This window comes from Macrotis lagotis, chromosome X (genome assembly GCF_037893015.1).
Source record: "Macrotis lagotis isolate mMagLag1 chromosome X, bilby.v1.9.chrom.fasta, whole genome shotgun sequence".
In the NCBI taxonomy this organism is placed as follows: Eukaryota; Metazoa; Chordata; class Mammalia; order Peramelemorphia; family Peramelidae; genus Macrotis; species Macrotis lagotis.
Window position 1 is genome coordinate 404,523,322 of NC_133666.1, and position 16,045 is coordinate 404,539,366.

The following is a 16,045-nucleotide window of genomic DNA, read 5'->3' on the forward strand; positions in this document are numbered from 1 at the left end:
AGGATAAAAAGAGACAATATTTGCAAAGCAATTTGTGAACCTTAAAGCACTATATAAATTCTAGCTGCTGCTACTACTACTATTATTATTACTAATTGTTACTACTACTACTGCTATTGCTACTGCCACATTCCCTTTGTTTCAAGTAGATGACTTTGTGATCTTTAATTGCCTACCTCAACAAACATAAAAGGGAACATTTTGTGTTATAAATTCATTTTATAAATGAAGAGGAAGAAGGTTTTTTAATTACCCAGAATGCAAAAATTAATATAATGGTTTGAAAATTTCTATCCTACATTAGTAATAGCACTTTAAGATTTACAATATGCTTTATATATGTTATCTCTATTGAATCTCAAAATGATATTCAGAGGTAGGGGCTACAGGCACTGTTATCCCTATTTTACAGATTAAGAAACTGAGACTCAGGGAAGTTTAAGGAGTCTCTCATAATCAAATAATTAGTAATGTGAGAGATGAGATTCAAACCTGGGTCTTCTCATATTCTAAGTCTAGCACTTTCCTCCCAGTATCATACTGCTTCTTTAGTTGTTTCACAAATCCTATAGTTCCATTCAGTAGTGCAGGTTTAGATTCTGGTTCCCCTAGAATTTTTTTTCCAAGGGAAGTCTCTTCCCAGTTAAACCAATTATGTTTAGTAATTCCAGGTCATTGGAAACCAGTTTAATTTCAGGGGACTTCAGCACTACGGGGACCATGTGAGCATTTACTTCTCTATTAATTCATTAATTCAGCAAGCCTTTATTCAGCACCTATTATAAGCAAAGCCTTTTGTTAGGTAATGGGAATAAAAAGACAGCTATATACATAATAATGTTTGTCCTTTATTTTTTAAAACTTTTTTTCAGACATAAAACTCAGTTTTATTTAGAGGATTCAACACTTGAACTTCTTTTTAAAAAAATCAGCCTGTGAATTCTAGGTACCACGGATCTAGTATTAAGTAGGAGACTTGTAACTGCAAACTTAGGGATGCTAGGCTTTAAAATTAATACAAACCTGTCATACTTCAGCCCTTAATCTTCTTCAAAATGGTCTCATCCTACAACAATTCCTATTTCAGAATCTGACCCATATATTCAAAATTCCAAATCTATTCCAAACTAATTTTTTTTTTAGATTTTTCAAGGCAATGGGGTTAAGTGGCTTGCCCAAGGCCACACAGCTAGGTAATTATTAAGTGTCTGAGGTCGGATTTGAACCCAGCTACTCCTGACTCCAAGGCTGGTGCTCTATTCACTGTGCAACCTAGCCACCCCATTCCAAACTAATTTTAAAGAACTTGCTCAAGTCAAAAAGGTCTAGCAAATTGGCATGACTGGGATATATTTTTGTCTTATTTCCATTCCAAAATACCTATTAAAAATAAAAATTAGGAAAAAGACTCAAATATTCATACATACAAATGAGGTGTTGGCTTGTTTGGTAACCTCTTGTATTCCCCTAATCAATCTAGACCATCATAGTCAGGCAGAAAGAAAGCACAAGGCTAATTTTTCTTGCATCTTAGTGTTGTCCTTCATTTTTGAAGAAGACTATGACATCAGGGAGGTGATGTCATGACAAGCACATGAATTGGATCTGAGTGAGGGGTTGCTGTGCTAAGTCATCTTCAGAACCTCAGAATCCAGTGGCCAGATATGAATCAGGATAACTAAAGATAGCCATGGATGCGAGGCAGTCAGGATTAAGTGACTTGCCCAAGGTCACACAGCTAGTAAGAGGCAAGCATCTGAGGCCAAATTTGAACTCCTGTCCTCCTGAATCCAAGGCCACTGCTCTATCCACTGCACCACCTACCTGCCCTCTGAAAAGATAAATAAAAAGACAAAAGAATCTCTGATCTCTAAGGGCTTACTTTCTCCATGATTTATGCTCTTGTCTCCAGAATATTCCCTTCCTTACTATCAGTAGTGCTTTTGAAATACAAAGGTATTCAAGATAAAGAATCCTTTCCTTCTAAGAACCTATATTCTAAAGACCAACACTAATATAGAATGATTTGTACACAGGACTGTATAATATTCAGAAGAAAAAAGGTCATCAAAAGCACAGTTAAATATCTACATTTGTAAAAAGAGCATTTCATGATCATGGGCATTGGCTCCATGGGACATCTCCCTTTCAATAAAGGAACCAATTATATATCTCTGTTCTTGTATACCTTTCCCATCTCTCATAAAAAATGTATGTGCTAATGGGTTTGCCTTTGTCACATGTAATTTATATTATTGAGATGGAGTGTTCCTAATTTTGGGGTTGTGAAATGAACAAGTTATTCTCCTTGAAAAAAGGAAGATTTCTTGGAGGAAGCTTTTGAAGTACAACTTGAAATGTCTTGGTGACAAACATGCACAGTGAGTATATGAAATGATTGACATATGACAAGTACAAAGTTAGAAAAAGGGAAAGAAGGATGAACAAGTTATAAAGAACTTGTAAAACCCAGGGCATATCCCCTGCTGAGATAGGCATTCAATTCAAAAAAGCTTTTCGATTAATCCAAAGAAGGGATGGATGGTGAATTGGAGATAAAATGAGTTGTAAGGACAGACTAAGGAGGTTATGGAAGTTATAGAAAACTAAGCCTGAGAAAGTCAATGTTGTATAGCTATAAAATAATGACAGAGCATGATTTGACTATTTTTCATCAAATTATGGATTTCTGGATTAAAATAAAAGTTTATCTGTATTTGAAGGAGACCTGAGTTCAGATTTGGCATAATTATTTAATCTTTGTATGATTCAACTTCTTTGAGATAAAAAAGTAGAGAGGGCTGGAAGATGTATAAGATTCCCTTCAGTTTTTAAATTCCTTGATTCCTTTAAAAAGTTTTAGACAAAGAAAACCAGGATTTCTTTGTTTAGCAGAAAATATTTAGATCCCCAAATATCTTCTCTGAAAATACTTTCTCTTACTCCTTCTGAATCTGGTTTTGCTTTTTCTGCTCCCTTGATGCTTCCATTGTTTCCTATTCCATAAAATCTGTTCAGATCTCACTTTTTTCACTAATTTGTACCATTTATTTCCATGAATTCCTCTTCTCTAGCCTTGGATCCTTTATCCACTTTGTGCTGATCAGTGCATACCTTACCAATCACATTCTCTGTTCTCACTCCCAAGCTATAGAGAAATGTTTAAGCAAAATACAAAAATTAAGCTGACTAGGGTCCAATACAAATATATTCTTTTTAACCTCCATTTGAGTCTCACTATTTTATAACAATCCTTTTGCATAATTAAAAAAATCATTTTAATTATTCTGAACTTAAACTACAAAAGACACAGAGCACAAAATATTTATTCTATTTTATATTGTCAATTTACATTTCATATCATTTACTTTTAAAAGAAGTATATAATAAATTCTACACATTACTTTCAAAGCCATATTTCTCTGTACTTTATTCTGAGTTTCCTTCTGTTCCATTCTGCTTAAAAAAATTTCAATGATCCTCTTTTCTTTGGAATTATTTTTTTCTGACTCTTCTGTCCCTTCTTATTGTCTGCTTTGTTACCTTAGAGAAAAGGGGAACAATACTTATAAGAAATAAACATAGTCAAGCTATGGCATAGTCAAGACATGGAAGTAGCCATGTCCAAAAAATATGACTACATCTTGTTTCCATTACCTCTCTATCAGGGATAACATGTTCCATCAAAGTTGTGTTAGAGGCATCTCTTCTGTGATCAGAGGTGAGTCTTTTTGTTTTTTTTATAATGTTGTTAATATAATATTGTTCTTATAATATTCTCCTGACTCTGCTTATTTAATTTTATGCCAATTCATACTAATTAGAATTTACTAAAATAGTCTCTTTTATAATTGTTGAGGGCATGAATCATATTTGATTACAAGCATGTATCAAAATTTGTTTGGTTTATTTCTCAATTATATAAAAGGCAATCTAAGATTCTCTTTAGATTTTAGTTCTCTTTCTGTATTTTCTCCTTTGTTTCTTTTTTTTCTAGGTTTTTGTAAGGCAATGGGGTTAAGTGACTTGCTCTAGGTCACACAGCCACGTAACTATTAAGTGCCTGAGGCTGAATTTGAACTCAAATCCTTCTGACTCCAGAGCCAGTGCTCTATTCATTGCGCCACCTAGCTGCCTCTGTATTTTCTCCTTTTAATCCTTTGTTCAGGTTCTGGAAGTTTCTTTTGCTTAAGACTCTTTTCTTCCATGTATTATCCTTCCTTTTAACCCTTCCGTTCTTGTGGCTATTACTTGGCATAGCTTGAAGTCAAATTCTGTATATGTGATTTTTTGTCCATTTTGGACAAAGAGTAAAGTTCACTTAATGGCCACTCCCTCATTTCTTCTTCCATGTTTGCATATTCTTCTTAGAGAAATAGCAAATTCCTCAATTCTGACTTCTTCCTCCTTTAAGTACTAGTGCTTTATTCCTCATACCCTCTCTTTTCTTTTTTTCTCTTCAAGTTCTAAGAATAGAATAAATCCATTCCCAAATCCTCTGCTTTTTTAAAAAAATTAAAAACTTTTTTTAACATTTCCTTCTTTAAAAATTTTGATCCCCCTCTCTCCTACTTCTCCATTCACTGATAAGGCAAACAAAATGATATGTCATACATGTGAAAACATGCAAAACACATATCCACATCATTCATAAAGCAAAAAAAAAATCAAGAAAACTACACTTCACTTTGTACTCCAAGTTTGCCAGTTTTCTCTCTGGAGGTGGGCAGTACTCTCTATTATGAAAAAAATCCTGGATCACTGAACATATTTTTTTCTGAAACTACCTCTTCATAAATATTTTGAATATTTTATTTTATTTATTTTTTATTTTTTATTTTATTTTATTTTTCCAGTTGTAAGTAAATTTGTAAGTAATTTGTAATAATTGTAAATATTTTTAATATTCATTTTAAAAATTTTGAGATCCAAATTCTCAAATTCCTTCTCTCCTTTCATTCCTCTCTTAGATGATAAAGCAATTTGACATTATTTATACTTATTTAATCATGTAAAACATTTCCATATTAGTCAAGTTGTGAAAGAAAATAGACCAAAAACTTTCATAGAAATAAAGTGAAAAATAGTATGGTTAAATTTACATTCAGACTTCTTTAGTTCTTTCTCTGGAGATGGATATTTTTCACCCATCCTTTAGAATTATCTTGGATCATTCTATTGCTGAGAATGGCTGTTATTAAGAGTTGATCATTATATAACATTGCTGTTACAGGGGAAAATGTTCTTCTGGTTCTGTTCCACTTTACTTTGCATGTTTGTTGCAGTTCATGTAAGTCTCTTCAGGTTTTTCCAAAATCATTCTGTTCCTCATTTCTCACAGCACAATAATACCACATCACATTCATATGCCACAATTTGTTCAGCCATTCTCCATTGAAAGGCATCCTCCAGATTTCCAACTCTTTTTTCCCACCAAATAAATGCAATAAATGTTTTGGTACATATAGGTCCTTTATCTTTGATTTCTTTGAGGTATAGACCTAGTAGTGTTATTGCTGGGTCAAGGGTATGCACAATTTTATAGACCTTTGGATGTAAGAACCAATAATTTACCTATTTCCCTCATCCCCTCTATTATTTTTCATTTCTGAGAGATGTGAGGTGGTACTTCAGAACTATTTTAATTTGTATTTATCAAATCAATAGTGATTTAGAGCATTTTATATGATTATATAAAACACTGATTGAACTGATTGTTCATATTCTTTGGCCATTTATCCATTGGCATATACTTTGTTTTTATAATTTAACTTCCTCAATCCCATTTGAAAGTATAAATGTTCTGAAGGAACACTTGTTTCTTCTTTTATTGGAATGTTAGCATTACATCATCAGCTACTTCTAATTGCTCAAAGAAATTTACTTTTCTGGTTTCTCTGGACTCCCTTGTTATATTGAACTTTTCAGCTCCTATGCTTTCCTCACAAATACTTAAAAACCTTTATTCATTAAAGGTTCATTCTCTCTGTTCTTATTCCTTAAGACTGTAATTAGTTTTGTAGGGTAAACTATTCTTGGTTTGTCTTTTGGAATACTATTTTCTAAAATATACTCTCATTTTTAATAAAAGATGTAAGAGCTTGTCTGAAGCTGATTGTAGTTTCTTGGTACTTGAACTATTGCTTTCTGCTTGCTTTCAGTATTTTTTTCTTTGATGAATAAACGCTGGATTTTTAGATTATGACATTCCATGAATTTTTTTCTTTAGTGATTCCGTTCAGGAATAAATTGATTCCTTCTATCTTTATATTCTAGTTCTACTAGATTCAGTCATATGGTATCCAGAAATGATTTTCAGATATCTCTCTCTTCCCTGTTTTCAAGGTTATATTTGTTTTTGAACTAGTCTTCTTTTCATAAATCTGTAAGGTAATTTATTCCTTAATTTTAAAATTTACTTTTAAGTTAGGGTTTTTTAGGTTTTTTTGCAAGGCAAATGGGTTAAGTGGCTTGCCCAAGGCCACACATCTAGGGAATTATTAAGTGTCTGAGACCGGATTTGAACCCAGGTACTCCTGACTCCAAGGCCAGTGCTTTATTCACTATGCCACCTAGCTGCCACTGCCCCAGTTATTTCTGATATGAGCTCTCTTATCAGTTGTATTCTTTCAATCTTTTAATTTTGTTCTAATATTTCTTACTATCCATAGGATTATTTCTGTTTGGTCGATTCTAGGTTTCAAGGATTACATTGCTTTTTTTTCCTTTTCTTTCTTTCTCTTTGCAAGGGTTAAGTTATTTGCCTAAGGTCATGCAGCTAGGTAAATATTAAGTGTCTGAGGTCAAATTTGAACCCAGGTCCTCCTGACTCCACAGTGCTATCTGTTGCACTACCTAGTTGCCCCAAGTTCTTTGGTAAGGATTATCACTTTCTTTTCAAAGTTACGTAATCTTTTCCCAGTTCTTTCTTGCAGAGTTTTTCTTTAATCTTGCTTAATTTTTGTAAGTATTCATGTAGAACTTGTAGAAAATCAGTTTTTAAATTTGAGTCTTTATCTGCAGTTGGATTGAGTTGGGGTTACAAAAATTTTTAATAGTTTGATGATTTATTTTATTAATTAATCTCCACAAATTTAGTTTATGAAATAAGGATTCGTGACAGCACCAAGATTCACTACTTTCTAACACTTTTGAAGTATCTGGTCCTTTTAGGTCTTAATTTTTGCTCTGATTCCTATCTTCTGAAGTTAGACTCCCCTGATCTTTGAAGTTCAGGGCATAGGGGTTTCAAGATCTTCTTTGGATCTCAAATTAGAATATTATGGATCTCAGAGCCCTTGAGCCTGAGATGTCCCAGTCTAACTGCTATAGCAAAATGTTGAACAGATAAAAGAATTTATTAAGAACTTACTATGTCCTTAATGACATGTCCTTAACTTATTAAGGACTTACTACTTAGCACTGTACAAAGCACCAGACATATAATTGTAAAAGTATGACAGTTCCTACTTTCAAGAAGCTTCCGTTCTAATATAGGGGACAATATATGAAAAGACTCAGCTATAAATCAGAGGTAAAAGTCCCATGGTCTGCAAAGCAGATGCTAATGTCTCTTTTATTATGTGATTTCCACTGTCAAAATCATTTCAGTTTATAATGCTAAAAGCATTTGACAGTGTCAAGGATTTTCATGTCAAGAACTTTCTTTTCTGGATCTTCAAAAGACTATATACTAGTTGCAGGAGCAGTTACAAGACTGCATCTGCACAGGATTTGCAATGAAGAATGATGACTATGCATTGGACTGGAAGCATTGATAACTTCATGATCCTTGGATTCAGTTTCATAGATTGTATCTGTCAAGGTCTGAAGGGAAGGGACTGTCAAAATGGTGGTGGTGGTGGCGGTGGTGATGGTTTGATTTGCCTGGCACCTACTGCCTTTCTTAGGGTGGCTTGTTCCTTTAGTTAGGCTGGCTTACTGGTCTTTGAGTAGAAGATAATAGGTAGTTGGTGGGAGGGTTGCTTCTTCTCATGCCACTTCCCTGCTATGAAGGCTTGAGTGGAAGCAGAACTAGTGTTCTGGAAAGGAGAGTTGCTGCCACTCCCACAGCTCCTCAGCTTATCTTATAAGTGGTGGTAGCAGGTCACTAGTTATTGTTTGTGGTGATAGGAAAGGTAGCTATTTCTCCACAAAGATTGCTTTCCTCAGTGATCAATATGGGAACTGGGCATAAAGCAATCCCATGATTAGGCTGATTTGCTGTTTCCAAGGATTATTCCTAGGTTAAAGAACTGGACTGCCTTTATCATAGTTGGAGAGAAGGTGGTCATCATATGGCAGTTTGATTTGTCTGTAATGTGCTTCTGTTTGTCTTCAAGGTGCTTTACTGTTTTACACCATGCTGATTGTCACTCCTAGGGGCTTCCATAGTCCTCATTCTGTGACTTTCTGACCATTCTGAGATTTTTTTCAGGGGAGAATTTTACCTTCAGACATAGAGTCTGGCAGACTATCACTTTCTGATTATAGTGGCACTCACTTTGCTTGAGGAAATTTCCCTTCAATTGTTATGGAAAATGTTATTCACATTCAGAGAAAGAACTATGGAATCTGAATGCAGATCAAAGTATATCACTTTAAAAAAATTTGTTTCTTGTTTTTTTCCTTTCTTGTGATTTTTCCCTTTTGTTTTGATTCTTCTTTCACAGTATGACTAAAATGAAAATATGTGTAACATGTTTGTGCATATATAAGCTGTAATAGATTATTTGCTATCTTAGGTCAGGAGAAGTTAAGGATAGAGTGAAAACTTTACAAAAATGAATACTGAAAATTATCTTTGCATATAAATGAAAAATAGACTAATTAATAATAATAAGAAATTAATAATTAATAATAATAAGAAAAACAAAGAGAAATACTTTCCTATTGCCTCTGAGTTTCTGGCTGAAGTTTTGTCTAGTTCTGGGATGAAAAGTGTCAATGTTTCTCAGTTTTTTTTTTATTATTTTAATTATTATTCAGCCTGGTGGGAACTTCAGTGTTTTGGTGGAGTTACATGTGAGAGAGCAGAGTATCCTTGTCTCTGGTTCAAGCAGGTACATTGGCAAGAAAGATTCTTGTTTATTTGTTCACTACTTATCACATTCTCCTCATGTCTGAAAATGTTTATCTGAAGCAGCAAAACTTTACTACTCTCCTCAAATTTCCATTTCTTTTACCTCTTATCATCCTAGCATTCAATCTTACCTTTTTTTGAAAAAAACTGAGGCCTCTAATGTAAACTCCCTCAATTCATATTAGTTAATCCTGAAAAGTCATTGTTTTGATTTATACTCTTATATTTACCACCAGCCATTCTTAAAGAGTGAATATCTCTCCCTAGCAAGGTTGGCTCTCCCCTAGTGTCCTTATTTCTACTTTCTAACATCTCATTATGTACCTTACCCTCTCATATCTTCAACCTTTCACTCTCTTAGTATTGCTCTCTCCTCTGCATACAAAGATTTTCAGGTCCTTATCCCTTTTTGGATTAGATCTATTATTTCAAAGGTAAAAGGAATTCTTTTTTGTCTCTGTCTCTGTTAGTCTGTCTGTTTGTTGGTTTCTCTCTTACACACATACACAGACAGAGCTAGCTAGAAGGACCTTCAGAGATTAAATGAGGTATACTGAAAGTGCTCAGGGTCACTGAACCAGGATATGTCACAGAAGTCTTCTAATTTTGAGATAGGCTCTCTATTCTTTATTCTCTATGACTCAAATCCTGATTTACATCTTGCTACTGGACCCAGATGGCTCTGGAGAAGAAAGTGAGGTTGGTGACCTAACACAGCACTCTCTCACTCAAATCCAGTTCACTTGCTTGTCATGACATCACCTCTCTGATATCATGGTCTTCTTTGAGAATGAAGGACAAACATGATCATATCTCAAATATCTTTAAAAAATCGTCCACAGATCTGCTGACTCCTTAATTTACTGATATTAGAATGTCTAAGCTTTTCACTAACAAAATGTTCTGAAATAGCCAACATTCAGTTCTTTTATTTCCTCACATCTCAACAACTCTGAAATCCCTTATGAGATCTATGTAAACTGCTCTCAGAAAAATCACTAAGGAAACCATAACTAAATCTAATGGTCTTTTTTATTTTTTTGAAAACTATTATTATTATAAACTTGACAAAAATCTACAAACAAGAATTTCATTATGCAAAGAATAATAGAGGAGGATTGTATATGACAGTGTGAATCTATATTATATGCAATTAATTTTTAAAATATATATATTAAATTTCACATGGTTATTCCAGTCCTGCCCTGCTTGTCTTTTCCCCTTCAGTGCTTCTTTCTGCTCTCTTTTATATGTTTCATTGACCTTTTTCTTTTCTTCTTTTTTTGGTATCAGTATTTATTACTATCCTGCTCCTTCCCTATAACTCTCCCCTTACCAATAAGACCTCTCTCTCTCTCTCTCTCTCTCTCTCTCTCTCTCTCTCTCTCTCTCTCTCTCTCCCTTTTAACTCCCATTCAATCAGAAAAAAATAAATCTACATATTCACTGTGTCCAAAAATGTATGTCTCATACTGCATGTTCATTACCTCTCTGTCAAGAGCTTGGAAGTCTTTTTCATTATCATTATTCTGAAACCATAATTATAATTTTTCATAGTAACTTTCCTTTATACATTTTTGTCAGGGTTTAAATTGTGCTATTGGTTCTATTCATTTAATTATAGGTCAATTCAAACATATCTTCCAAGTTTTTTTTACTCCATCCCTTTTATTACTTATCATATTCATATATCACTATTTGCTTAGCCATTTTTCATTAGATAGCTGTTCAATGTTTTTAATTCTTTGTCATGACAAGAAGTGCTGCTCTAAAATATTTTTTGCACATATGATTCCTTTTTCCTTTTTGATCTCTTTGGGGACATATGCCTATTAGTAGTATCACTGGATCAAAGAGTACAAACAGTTTAATGATCTTTTGATCATAGTTTCAGATTGCTTTCTATAATTGTTGTATTAATTCACAGCTCTCCTCACAGTGCATTAGTACACTGATTCTCCAACAATTTTCATTTTTGTTTTTTGTTAACATTGCAATATGATAGGTGTTTGGTGGAAGCTTAAAATTTTAATGTTAATTTCTCTCATTAGTGATTTTGGTTCATTTTTGCAGATGATTGCCAATAATTTACCTTTATTCTTGTGAAAAACCTCCTAATCTTCCTGTGTAATGATCTATGATTATTTTTCAGTCTGCTTTCCTTTTTTGGCCTTTAATATTTGAAATAGACAAGCATCTTTTTTTTTATTAATTTTTCTTTCCTCTCTTATTTTGGGACCAGTTCAATCTTTTCTGCTTTTTTTTTTACAGAATTTTCCTTCTCCCAAGACTTTTTCTTTGATCTTCTATCTTTGTTGTCTTCCTTGGAGATTTCTTTACTCATTTAGTTCCAGTTAGTATCTTCACATGAAGGATTCTTAAATCTTTGACTTCAGCCTTGATTTTTCCCTTGAGTTGCAATTCTACCTTCCCAACTATATATAGATATTTTGAAGATACTTAAATGCCATAGGATTATATCCTCATTTTCTCCTCTCTTCTAAAATGTGCCCAAATGTTAATTTTAATACTGGAGAAAAAAGTACCAATGCATTTTCTTGATATTCAAATCTCTCTTAAAGCTAGTTCCAATTTTATACTATTTCCTTTCACATACTTGGACTTTGTAGTTCAATTGTTTTCAGTCCTCTCTCACCTTTAGCTATGCCTTTGAATGCATAGTTTCTTCCCCATTCCATAAATACTTGCAAGGACTCTCTCTACAACTCTTACCTGTTGAAATTATGTTCTTCCTTCAAGATCCCACTTAGACTGTCTCCTCTTTTTCCTAACTTTTTCCTAACTTTATTCCAGCTGTTTGTGAACTCTTCTTATCTACTGTCAACTCATTACAGTAGATATTGTGTTTTTGTAAAAACCAATCTTAGCCTCTAATACCACAGACTGCTTTGCAAATGTTTGTTGGATCAAGTGAGATTGAATTACTAGAAGAGCAAGATGTAAAACCTCTCCCCAATGGATTTGATTTCCTATGACCTTGGTAAGTACCTTGTGAAGAGTTATTAACTTGGTTACAGCTACTGCTGCCCAGAGAATAATTTATGTGCCAGATGGCTATCCCTCTTAAAGCAGAGTTGCTGAGCTGTGTGGAGTAGTTAATCAACTGATAGAAAAATTCAAAGGGCAATGATAATAGGTCATAACTTTCTCTGAAGCCTCTAACTCAAGTGAACAATGGGACATAAGAAAAACAATTTACTTTTAAATCACCTCAGAATTTTCACTTTTTTTGTAATTTCCTGTTATCTTTTCCCCTTTCTTTGCTTCTCTTTCTCTCATATGAGTTCTTTCTATGACTCTCTTTCCCTTTCTCTTCTTCAGCATTTCTGGAGCAAGAATTGTACTTAGAGGTCATGTAATCCAATGTCCTCATTTTACCGTTGAGGAAACTGAAGTCCTGATGAGTTTATTTGTCAGAAGTTTGCATCTACTTCTGTTTCTTCCTGTTTTCCTTTCCTGTCCCTTCCTATCCCCTTTCATCTTCTAAACTTCTCTTCTTCTCTACTATTACTATTCTCTTTAAGGCCATAACATGAAATAAGTGTTTACTTAGCCATGTAAATGCATGCTGATAGCATTAGGATTTAAGGTCTATATTTAACTTTTAGAAACAAGTTCCAGGAGAAAGCATTCCTGATTTTAAATCCGAGGACCTGGGGTTTAATTCTGCAGTCTTCTACTTGCTACCTTTAGTATCTTGGGCAAGTCTCTCTGAGTCTTGACTCCTTAATTGAAATCAAGTTGCTTGTTTTTTCTATTTTAGTATGAATCTATTTTTTTTTCTCTCTGTGGGGATTTTTGTTGTTGTTCCATTGTATCTGACTAATTCCTGACCCCATTTGGGATTTTTCTTGGCAAAGATACTGGAGTGGTTTGCCATTTCTTTCTCTGACTCATTTTATAGATGAGATACTAAGGCAAATAGAATCAATTGACTTGCTCAGGGTCAAACAGCTAGTAAGTGTCTGAGGTCAGATTTGAACTAATGAAGATGAGTCTTCCTGATTCTTAACCCAATGCACCAACCATTGTACCACTTAGCTACATGATAGGGGCCTTTAATAGGAAAAGTTGTCCTCCAGTGCCCTGAGTGATTCTATAGGCCAAATATAGAAATGTCTCCAAGAAGGATATACACAAATTCATGATATGGCTTATCCAATTTACTAATGGGAAGTCAGGGATTCAGGCACATCAATAATCTAAGAAATTGGTAACATTGCACATGCACAAAATTGATTCTGTGAGACTGATCAACAAAGCTTTGTTAAGTGTCTATGTATGCCAGGCACAATGCCAAGGGTTAGGTTTAAAAAATAAAAAAAATTAAAATATTCCTTGTCCTCAAGTAGCTTCCATTCTACTACAGTTCTATTATAGAGGAAGCAACATGTCAATATGTCAGTATACACAAAATATATACAAAGTAAATAAAATATACTTAAGGTCATAGGTCTTACAACGAGTCCTAAATTCTAATGATTAGAATCCACTATTGGGTATTTTATAATTGCTTTCACTGTGCAGACAGGATCCCATTAGATCTTAGGTTCAATTATCTGGAATTTTTCTATGTATTTTTGTTTTACTTTTCCAAATTCCAGTATCTTTTAACCTTAAGCCATTCTATTGACTAAGATTACACAAAATAATTATACAAAGACCCATAATCTAGGTCAGATAACATCTATATCTTATTGTCTATTTCTATTGCTATTTGTCTCAGTTTTGAGGTATTCACCTTGCCTCCCCTCCCCCATCACTGCCTTTAGTTTTTTTTTCTTTGATGGACAAGGAGCAAACTGAAATGTTAAGTGAATTGATTCTACTTCTTTTAATAGTGCAGGTGGAGTAGATGTTAGAATTGGAAAAATCTATGGATTTCATTATTTTATATTAATCCTATATCCAATGGTTAAATGATTAAATCAAGATTTATTTGAATATTTTTTCAATATTTTCCAGTTTTTACAGTTTGACTATTTGTGACTTAATGCATTAAATAGTGGAAATAGTGGAAAGAATGGTCTTTGGACTTGGGTTCCATTCCTGGTGCTTCCACGTGTTATTTGGATGACTTTGGACATGTCAATTAATTCATCTGAGCTTTAGTTTCCTCATCTGTAAAATGATCAGATTTGACTAAATAACCTCAAGTTTTCCTTCCAATTCTGAATCTTTGATTTATGTACAAGGTTTGATATTTGATTTAGGAGCATAGTTTGCAAATAAATAGAAGTATGATTGCTAGAATCAATGAAGAGGGAAAGAATAGAAGAGGGAGGAGTCACTATGTAATTTCATCAATGTGAGTTATTTTTGGTGTGGAAACTTTCTACCAATGAAGATTTCTAGTTGATGGTTCTAGAGAGTTACTTGGGGGCATTAAAATGTTAAATTACTTGCTGAAGATGATGTACTAGGTGACTCAGGATAAAAAGCACTGTGCCAATAATCAGAAAGCATCTTCCTGAGTTCAAATCTGGCCTCAGATATTTACTAGCTGTTGGGCAAGTCACAACCTCTATTTACTTCAATTTTCTCGTCTGTAAAAATGGGGATTAGTAATAGTACCAACCTCCCAGAGTTGTCAGAATCAAATATGGCAATATTTGTAAAGCATTTAGCATAGTGCCTAGCATACTGTAAAAATATTAACTATAGATATAGATGATATAGATATAGATAGATATAGATACAGATAATATATGTCAGGAAAAAAGGTCTTGAACTTTCTATCTCTAAGGCTAGCCATCTATCCTCTACAAGACACTGCCTCTTAGGAAAAACAGTTAATTATTGAAGGGGAAAAACAATAATCAAGCCTTACACAATCACTGATTTGAACAAAAAAACTAAAGTAGTTAAATGGAATTTTTTTGGTTTCAGATTTTAATTTAATCTATCATAAATAATTGATTTTGGAAAATATGTGGCTTAAATATCTTGTAATGTTTGTTGTTGTCCCAGAGAGACAGCATTACTGACAAATTATTTAATATACATCAATGTAATAAAACCAATGAAAATTTATTATATCACATTGGAATTTTATCACAATTAATAAGTACATTTAAGATGGTGCAATAAACTAAAGGGGATATTTGAGTCTGGAGATTTATTTAGATATACAAGAATGATATAGGGAAGTGAGAATTTGGCTCAAAACCAGAAAGAACTGGGTCAAACTAGCTCTGATATGTATTGGCTATGTAACCCTTGTTCAATTGATTAACTTCTCAATACTCTAGGCAATTTTCTAAGTTATTTGTAGCAGAGAAGGTGGTTACCTGTATTGGTAGAGGAAGTTTCCTCATCCTGGAGTTTTTTCTACCAATGAAATCATAGATTCTTTTCCTATCTTATCTTAAAGAAATGATTATTGCTTTTAGATATGACTTTATTAGCATTAATATAAACCTATTTACTTCATCTTTACTTTTCACTTCTCATTTTCCTTTCAAAAACTGCCACCATCCTGAGCTAGCAATAGTGGAGAAATTTTACTTTCCATTGTGCTATTGAAGTCATACCCAAGAGCAAAAGGAATATAGATTAATCAGTATTAAATTTAGCCACAATGATTTACTTTGTACAGCTATTAATGTCAAGAAAAGAACAGAACAGAAACAATTATCCATGTGAATGAGGTCAAAACTCAAATCAAGAGACTGAATGAATTAATTTCCATGGTTCCTTGTAGTTCTAAACATTTATTGCTTTATGATGCTTTATTGAAAATACACAGAGAATTCAGGTAATTTCTAATGACCAAAGCAATGGCAATTAATTCTGTAATTTCTTAGTATCAAAGTGATTAAATTTGAAGATTACATCATATCTGACTAATTTTCTGTCTTTTTGATTCTATCTTTATATAAACTCTTGGATCCACCCTTTTTATCACTCCTGTTGAGTCTTTTTTAATGTCAAGTAAAAGCT

At 33.4% G+C, this 16,045-nt stretch overlaps 1 protein-coding gene across 1 annotated transcript in view; it reads right to left on the reverse strand.

Moving 5' to 3' along the window:
• LOC141503179 (potassium voltage-gated channel subfamily B member 2) overlaps positions 1-16,045 on the reverse strand; it is a 496,486-nt gene that overhangs the window by 4,648 nt on the left and 475,793 nt on the right. The window lies entirely within an intron of this gene.